This window comes from Rhinolophus sinicus, chromosome 1 (genome assembly GCF_057876585.1).
Source record: "Rhinolophus sinicus isolate RSI-liver-muscle chromosome 1, RSI-T2T, whole genome shotgun sequence".
NCBI lineage: Eukaryota > Metazoa > Chordata > Mammalia > Chiroptera > Rhinolophidae > Rhinolophus > Rhinolophus sinicus.
The window spans coordinates 47,598,908-47,608,444 of record NC_142501.1 but is presented as its reverse complement, the minus strand read 5'-3'; the positions used below and the strand labels follow the sequence as shown (position 1 = coordinate 47,608,444).

General features: G+C 38.1%; 1 pseudogene; it reads right to left on the bottom strand.

Annotated features, from left to right (window-relative positions):
* Nucleotides 1-3,017: 3,017 nt before the first annotated feature.
* LOC109456199 (small ribosomal subunit protein uS8 pseudogene) lies at nt 3,018-3,355 on the bottom strand (annotated as a pseudogene).
* Nucleotides 3,356-9,537: the final 6,182 nt, after the last annotated feature.

The window sequence follows — 9,537 nt, the reverse complement described above, 5'->3', positions numbered from 1 at the left end:
CCATCAGCTCTAGTGCGTCTTTTGGAGCAAAAATTAATATAAGACCCGGTATTATATATATTATATTATATTATATTATATTATATTATATTATATTATATTATATTATATTATATTATATTATATTAAGACCCGCTTTTATTTTACTATAAGACCGGGTCTTATATAAATGTTTGCTCCAAAAGACGCATTAGAGCTGATTATCCAGTTAGATCTTATTTTCAGGGAAACATGGTAGTCCTAAATATGAGAAAGAAACTCCAGATCCTTAATGCTCACTGCCATTAGCTGTGGAACCAAGTGCGACTCAATACATTGTATTTTTGAAATAACAAATGAATGATGGAAAGAAGAAAATTGATCACATGTTTATGGTTGCTAAAATTATTAGCAAACTGTTAGATTTTGATCGCTTTATCTGGAAATGGTATTCTTCCAAATTTTCCATATTTTTGTTAACATCAATACACCTAAAATATGACCTATTTATTCAAAGATTGTTCATATTCAAATTTCTAACCATTTCCTTGGGCATATATGTCTTCTCCTAGATCATGGTTTCATAGCTCGAGATGGGGAGACATTCTTGGAGTAGCCCCACATTTGATTTTAGAGTTGTTGAAAATCAGAGTATACTTTTTTTTTTCTTTCTTCTCAGTCCTCCACTTTTCAAACTGAAACGCTATGACAACATTTATGTTTATAATTTCTTAACATGACCAAGCAAGATACAAAATGTAAGACTAAAAAGATTAATTGCTGCTGAAAATGCAACCCCATCACAATTTATTTTAAAAGCCCAGGACTAATGAAAAAAGAGTTAAATATATTTGTTTTTAAGGAAAAACTTTCTTCAGTTCAATTCTAAGAGATGATTAATTGCAGTGATTTTCTCATGTGTTCCACTGATCTTGCTGGACTGCCTTCATTGAATTCAAGTGGCAGTTGGGGCTGAATAGCTTAATATCTTCTGGTATCACATGTCCTGCTTCAAATGTAATTACAAGTTTCTAGAAGCTGAATATAAAGAACTCATTTAGAACGGCTGTTCGGGTTGTTTACTATAGACCATACATACAGTTATTCAGAACTGTAAACTCATTCAGTTACTAATAGCCTTTAAAAAAAAATGAATAAACCTCTTGAAACCGGGAGGTTTTACTTTAATCAGTACCTCGATGTTAAATTTTGCCGTTAGACCAAAGTCCAAAACTGGGGTTTGATTTTGTGCCACTACGGTATAAATCGTTCATCAGTCTGTGTGTTCACATTCACCTGGTTCTCCGATGCTTGCTAAACAGCCTGAGCATCTGAAAACCAAAAAAAAGGAAGTGCCTCTATCTGTTAAGAAAAAATGACTGTTGTCAATCTGGAACTGATTCATAGAGAAGAACAGTTTATGGAGCATTCTATAGTTTTAAAGCAACAATAATCCCAGGAAAATGCTAATTAGCAAATTGGTATCCTTAATGTGTTTTGAGTTTAGCCTGTGTTGTCATTTTGTGCTTTCATTTTGTATAGTCAACATTCTGTCCCTTGCTTTTCCTTCAACTCCTTTTTAAAAATCATATGATACTAATAAGTGTGATAAGCAATGTATTATATAGTTGAGTGCTTCTGTTTCTGTGAGACAGTAATAATATTACCTAAATTAAACACCATTGGAATTTTCGTGAAATTTTACTAATTTTTAATAAGATCCTTTTTTTGAAACCTTAGCAAGTTGATCTGTCCTTTTTCAGTCAGCTTCATTTTTCCTCCCAGAGCTAAAATAGATTATCATGGGTCTTTATTTCGTCTGGTAGCTCTCAGATTGCTGTTCAGCCATGCTGGGAACAAAATTATGAAAGATCATCTATCTTCAAATACAATATTTCCATATGAAATTGTGAGACCGGCTGTCCTGACTGGTAAATGACTGGCACCATTGCATTTAGTTATACAATAAATGGAATTTCTCCCATTTCTAATATCTTACCCTAACGTATGTTCATGTAGTCCACACCATAATGGGCAAAACATGTTCCACTAGTAATATCCCTGAAGTCCTGCTGCCAGGGGGGTACTAGATGGGGTACACAAGAGATGTCATGTATTCACATTGCTGCCCAATGGGGAAATTTATTTTCAGTTCTGACTCCATGCAGAGATGAGCTTTCCCTGCCAGAGAAGGTTTAATGCTCCCTTCCCAGCATGACAACACACAGAATGCTGATTCCATTAGAGCAACACATGATCCATAGGATACACATATGCAGAAGCACACACTAGATAGAGTTTGAGAAGATGAGGGTGTGGCAGTTAACATCCCGCCATTGTTGCTAGTTTAAGTAAAGCAAGCAACCAGCATGTGTAGATCATGCTGGAGGGAAGCTGGCAGATACCAAAATGTCCTGGCCCTTGCACAGACGGCCTCAGGAATACCAGAATGATACCCTTGATCATAGGTAATTTAGTGGAAAGAGAGACTGACTTCAAGGAGCTTACATTCTAGAAGGGATCAGGGAAGCGGACATAAACACATGGACAAGTAAATAATGTTAGGTAGTAGAAGAGGTATGAAAACAACGTAGAGCAGCTAAGGAGCCAGAGGTGGGCAACGAGGTATAGGAGCACTGATTTTACTTAAAACTCGTGGCTAGAGCCTCTGTGAGGTAGGGGATACTTGAACTGAACTTGGGAGCAGAGAATTTCAACCAGAAAGTGCAAAGCACAAAGTTCCTGGGACAGAAAAATGTTTTGTATTGGTTTGCTAAGGCTACCATAACAAACACTACAGACTCAGTGACTTAAACAACAGAAACCTATTTTCTCACAATTCTGGAGACCAGAAATCTGAGGTCAAGGTGTCGGCAGGGGTGTTTTTTCTGAGGGCTCTCTTTTTGGCTTGTAGATAGCCATCTTCTTCTTGTGTTATTTGTTTGTTTGTTTGTTTTTTGCCATTGAGGCATTTGATTTGCACGTATGTATTACATCCCTAGAAAAAAAAATCCCAAGATTTCCCCTCCTGTGTGTTTTCATCTTACTTCTTCTTGGTCCTTGACGCCCTCTGAGGTTGTCAGTACAATGAAACCGAACTGGCGGGATGGGAGCAAGTGAATCTTTAAGTTACGCAAACAATCTGGGGCTGATCACTCCACACTTGTTTAACTTGACCATGAGGTTCACAATTTTTCCAGCTCTAGGATCACCAATGATTTCAAATTTGCCAATGTAACCATCCATGCTCCATCATCACAGTTAGAAACCAGATGAGGACTTCGAAGCACCGCTTAATACGAACCTGGTATTTGCCTATCTTTTCAGCATTGTTGATATTCTTGAGAGCATCAGCCAGGACACGTATGAGCACCATTATGATGGCCCAGAAAGATGGCGGAAAGATTCTTCTTGTGTCTTTACATGATCTTTCATCTGTGTGTATGTGTGTTTGTGTCCTAATCTCCTCTTTACAAAAGTACACTATTCATATTTGACTAGGGCCCACCCTAACGACCTTATTATATCTTAATTACATCTTTAAAGACTGTCTGCATATTCAGTCACACTCTGAGGTACTGGGGTTTAGGACTTCAACACGTGAATTTGGGGGCACACTTCAGACCATTACAAGCTTGGTATGTTCAGGGTCACAAAGAGCTGCAGTGTGGGGAGCAAAAGAGAGTAGAGAGGGAGGAGGAGAAGGTGCGATGAGGATTCCAGGGTTTATTTAATGCGTGTTATTCCAGGGCTTAGCACATAAACTAAGCCCTTTCCATGACTTCCGTGCTTCATTCCATGTATCTTATTCCCAATAATTTTTGAATGACTTATGTCTTACGCTGACTTAGTGCATAGTCTTATACATTTTTCCATGTTATTTTGAGATCATTGGCACAAAATACTGATAGAATAATTCTATGGCATAGCATTATCATGAGGATTTAACTATGCGATACATGTAGACACTTAGCACAGTGTCTAAAATACAGTAAGCCCTCAAAAATGATACCTCCTTATGTAATTATCATCATCATCATTATGGGGAATTGAGCCCTAGATTCCAGTCAGGAGCAACTACCCTTAACTACCCAAAAAAAGGAAAAGCAAGGCTTGTCCCTGAAGAGCCTTCTCCAGACTCACCTTCAACTCACTACAGAGCAAGCTCAGAAGATAAGAGAACAATATGCTCTCCACCTTTGAATGTTGTGAGGAGACAAACTTACTCTGTTGCTTGGGATTCACCCAGCTGGGACAGCAGTGGCCTGGGCGGGAGGAGAGCTCACTCCACATTGGGAAAAGCAGACCTTCTCCTCCCTGAGACCTGCCGCTACCTGAGCCCACTGCAGCACCCATTGGAAGCCATCCCTTTCTCCATTCCTTCCCTCCCAAGGCAGTCTTTCCTGTGCAGTGCTCCTTCATTAGCACTTATGTGTGCTCCCTACCTAACATCAGTAAAAATAAACAGAAGGGAGAGAGGCGTTTTTCCTCCCCTACTTGCTGGAAACAAAAGCCCTCAGAAAATTCCAGAAGGGCTTTGGCTTGTGTAAACAATTCTATTTTTTTCTACAGTGAACAAGTAAGGATAGGAGTTTGTGTTGGGACTAGTGGAAGGAGCTAAAAAGGAAGTAGGTGTGCCGATCATTTGGGCTCCTGGGAGAACTAAAGGACAGATCCAGAATCCTCCCAGAGATTTCTACCAGAAGGAGTTCCCACTGCCAACTTCTCTTCCAACTCACCTAGTTCCTCAGCTGCCCCTCACCTCCTAGCCCCCGCCCTGCTCAAATTCATACCACAGACCACAGGGGTCACCACTTATAGCTTAGAAACTGAGTCCTCACTCACAATTCCCTAACTGAGGAGAAGGGAGAGGCAAAAAATCAGGATAAGGGACAAAGAAGAGGCTGAGAAGATACGGGAAGGGATATGTTCCTTGTATCCTCTTGGGAACTCTGAACATATTTTTCTAAAGGAACAGTTATTCATGGCATTTGTGTCAATTAGTCCCATTATTGCTTTTACACCGTGGTACCCGAGAGAACAAAAGTCCCTTCTGTTGTGGGTCATATAAGCTCTGATGGCTAGCCTGGAAGCATGGGTTCCTGCACAGCATTGTTTCTACTGGAAAGTGCATTATGAATTGAGTAGGGATTCCATGTATTTTTGCAAATGTTTTGTTATCGTGACCACAAGTGATAGACAAAATAATGACCCTCCAAAGATATTCATGTCCTAATCCTTGGGACCTGTGAATATGTTATCTCACCTGGGGAAAAAGGATTTAGAAGATGTGATTAAAGTTAAGGAACTTGAGGTGCGGAGATATCCTGGATTATTCAAGTAAACCCAATCTACTCATGAGAACCCTTAAAAGCAGAGAACCTTTCTGGTTATAGCTAGTCAGTGGGAGATGTGCCTATGGAAGAATGGTCAGAAATATAACATTGCTGTGTCTGAAGATAAAGGAAGGGGGCCACAAGCCAAAAAATAAATGGCGGTCTTTAGAAGCTTTAGGTCTTTTTCCAGTTTTAGAAGCTGGAAAGGTGAAGAAAGGGAATCCCCCAGAGCCTCCAAAAAGGAAAGCAGCACTGTCCACACCTGGATTTTAACCCAGGGCAACTCATATAGGACTCCTAACCCGCAGAACCATAAAATAACATATTTGTGTTTTTGTAAACCATTATGTTTGTTATTAGTTATGTCACCAGTATAAAACAAATACACCACTAAAGTAATGTGTGTCTATTTTAGGAACTTTGGAAATTAGGGGAAACTTTAAAAGCAAACAAAGTCACCCACAATTCTATTTATAATCGTACAATATCCATTATTAACTTTCTGGGGTATATCCTTCCAGTCTTTTTTCTCTTACAAAATTAAAGCACACTTTTAACTAGCCTATTTTTAAAAACACATACGCTTTTCCCCATCTAAAGTAAAATCATATTTCACCTGCTATTTTTATAATGTTTTTCTTCTATATTGTGTGAATATTTCCCCATATCATTATATACTTTCTATAGCAGTGTTGTTTTGGCCACATAATATTCCATCTTACAATTATAAAATCAGAATTATGTTAAAAAATTATTCTAAAATTGACTATGTTGCATTTACATTTAAAGTTGTAGTTTCAGATCATTACGTATACATTTATATATTATAATGCAGCTATGGTGTATTCACTTATAAACCTATACTGGTACTATATATTATCACATTACTTTTCCTCTCCTTGTCTCTTCAGTTCCCACTCAAAGACCTTCCAATTTAGACGTTGCAGATATATCATCATGATCTATGAGGATCAGTCATACGTTGGCCAGCAGGTGTCAGGATAGAAAGGGTCAAAGGTTTACAGGCTACCTCAATACAAACACAAATATTTTATTATACAGGTCAGCTATATCTAACTTATCAAAGAGTCTCACTCTGGAAGGGAGTTTTAGTTCAATTTTCCATCAAAGATAGGAATCCATTGAACTCCATCTCTCACAGAGGGCAATCTAGCCTTTTCCTAAATATTCTCAGTGACAGAGCACTCTATAACATTAGACAACTTATTCATGCTAAGTCAACACTTATGAATAGAAAATACAGTATCCTATTAAATCCAAGTCTGTCCTTCTCTAATTTCTACCCACTAGTCTAGTTGACCCTCAGAAACAATACACAATATTCCTATGCCCTCTTCTCCATGGTAGCTCTTCAAATATTTAAAGACAGCATTCATAACCTTGAAATGGGTGGCTCTCCTGAAGAAATGTTGGAATTTTGAGATCATGATTGAACCTAGTTAAGTGTGGTCTCTCTTGAAAACATGTTGTAGGGACATTCTATTGCCCATCTTCAGAAAAATGTCAAGTAATTTACTTATAACTCAGAAGGAATCAAATAGAACTATTTCTCTCTCGGGGCTTCATATTCTTGGATCTAAATTTCAAAGTCCCAGAGATACTAAAAACATTCCAAGGGGGTAGGAGTTAAAAATGGTTTCTTCCTGGTGGAGATAACCAACAGCCCTGTAAGTAAGTATCCTTCTAGAGCAGGAGTGTCCAAACTTTTTTCAACGTTTTTCACCAAGGGCCATATGCAGTAAGATACACAAACAGCCGGGCCACTCATTCGAGGTGAAGTACGTATTGCCTCACCTGGTGTATTTAAGTAAACTAAATATATTTTTGGAATTTGCTGCAGGCCAATTAACAATGGATCATGGGCCGCAGTTGGCCCGCGGGCCGCAGTTTGGACACCCCTGTTCTAGATGATCACAAGCTAAGGAGAGGTTAGAGACAAATAGGCAAGATTGTCTAGTTATGTTACTTTATTTCCATTTTGTTATTTACTTATCCTTGATTGCAGTTCTCATAAAATATCTCAATCTTGTCTCAGCTGTTACCCGAGTATTCAAATCAGGATCGTGAAGCCCCTTTGGTGGATAAAAGGCAGAGTTACCCTCCTGGTAGCAGTAACCAGCAAAAGAGCTTCAGCAGGGACTGCAAATAGGTGTCATCTTTAATGCCAACACCAATCAATTAATAGCGGCTGCCTGGAGGACTGTTGAGAAAGATTCTGAGGCCCTATTCAGATTCAGCAGAAAAGAATGCTTTGATCAATTTGTGCTATAGATCATGAATATGACAGGGGGAGTAGCAAGGTAGATGAAAGATGGATACTATCCTTGCCCTAAAGGAAGTTGCATATCAAGGAATAAGGGTTACAACCTTGGAGGATCTGAGTTTCCTTTAATTAAGGAAGAAAACTTCTTTTATTAAGGAAGAAAATATACTAAGGAAGTTATCGTTTATCTTGTAATTTCACACCACAATTTTTCTGGGATACCTGCCTCCATATCGTTTAAATGTTGATCACTCAGCACGGTTTTCAGATCTTTTGATATCTAGGTTATACTCCATGGGGCACGTTCTGGTTGATCTCTGCACCTTCTAAAATGCTACGCCTGGAACTCCCTGAAAAGTGGCAGAATAGGGAACAGCACAGCCGAATATACTCCCAAGTAATGTTGGAAACAAAGAAATAATATAAAACCTATAATGCAGCAAGATTGGCCTCAATCTCCTTTATTAAATCCAAGAAAAACAAGGGAGGTACATTTCACAAGTATGGTACCTACAAAAAGGAGAAGCAGGCAAAGGACCTAAGAAAGGTGCCCCCAGTGGAAGAAACTCTAGTGCTAGGATAAACAAAATTGTATTCTGTATTTTTTTTTAATTGATAATTTAGCAATTATTGCAGAAATAAAAGGTAAAACTCATTAAATAACATTTAAGAAATAAGACTTATTTGTAGAGAAATGTAATAGTAGATATACATACATATATACATATATACATATATGTGTGTATATATATATTACACATATATATACATATATATATATTACACATATATACATATGTGTGTATGTGTGTGTGTGTATATATAACCAGGCCTGAAATACAATTAATAAATATTAAACATATTCTTGGACTATTCTATTTGTCTACATATCTGATCATTTTACAAATGTACATGAAACCAAAAGTCACAGGGCAGAACAAAGTTAAGCAGTATCTAATCTTCCTTTAGAGAACTATGTGGTCTCTAATTAAAACCTGTTGCAGCCCAAAGACCTCGTATAAGTCTGGCTTGGTCCCAGGAGAATCATGGGGTTTTGTGCTTATTGTTGTGTTCTTGTTTTGTTTTGTTGTTGTTTTTATTAATTCCTATGTTGGGTTGATTAAATCAAGCTCTCTGGGAAAAATCTCTCCAGGGGACTCTCATGAGAGGCCAGGTTGAGTCCTAGTGAAATTCTTACACAGTTTAGCCTACCATCTCAATAGTCTAAGGACTCAGCCCAGAATACCAGCGGGTAAGATGAAAACTGACCGGGAGCTAGGAAAATTTAATTCTTCCTGCTTTGCTTTTATCAGATAACTTCTCTCTGTTCCCAATTCAGCCATGACCCAATACTTTCTCATTTATGCAAACTGTAGATGTTGTGGCCAAACGAGGAGGACATAGGAGAAGCAAGGTGCCAAATAAAGACTGGGAGGTTAAACATGTAAGTACTAAAAATATTTCTTCAAACCTGTTCATCAGTCCAAAGCTATGAAGACTAGTCCCAAGAGTGCAGATGTTTTTTTACAACAAAGTAAGAGCATTTGGTACATTTTTGGCAGAAGGCAAGATCAAGTCCATTTGCTTAAGAAGCCACTCCTTCTTTGATGTGGTTAATTATGACCTCTTGGGGTACATACCAACCTTATCAAAATCCATCTTGGTAGTACTCTCTCTTGTAAAAATGTCTCCTGTTGCTTTACTATTAATGTTGCTTTCATGCCAACAGTGTTCCTGACACTCTGTAATCCCAGGAAGATGGAGTTCCACACCAGTGACTTGAAACTTGAATAAGACAGACTCAGAAATTGAGACATAAAACTACAGGTGAGAGTGTAGGCAGATCTGAAGATTGTAAGTTGCATTTTCATGTTTATTCATCTTTTCTTTTGTTATCCATTAATCTACAGGTTTAATTTTTTTTCTTCTTCTTTATTT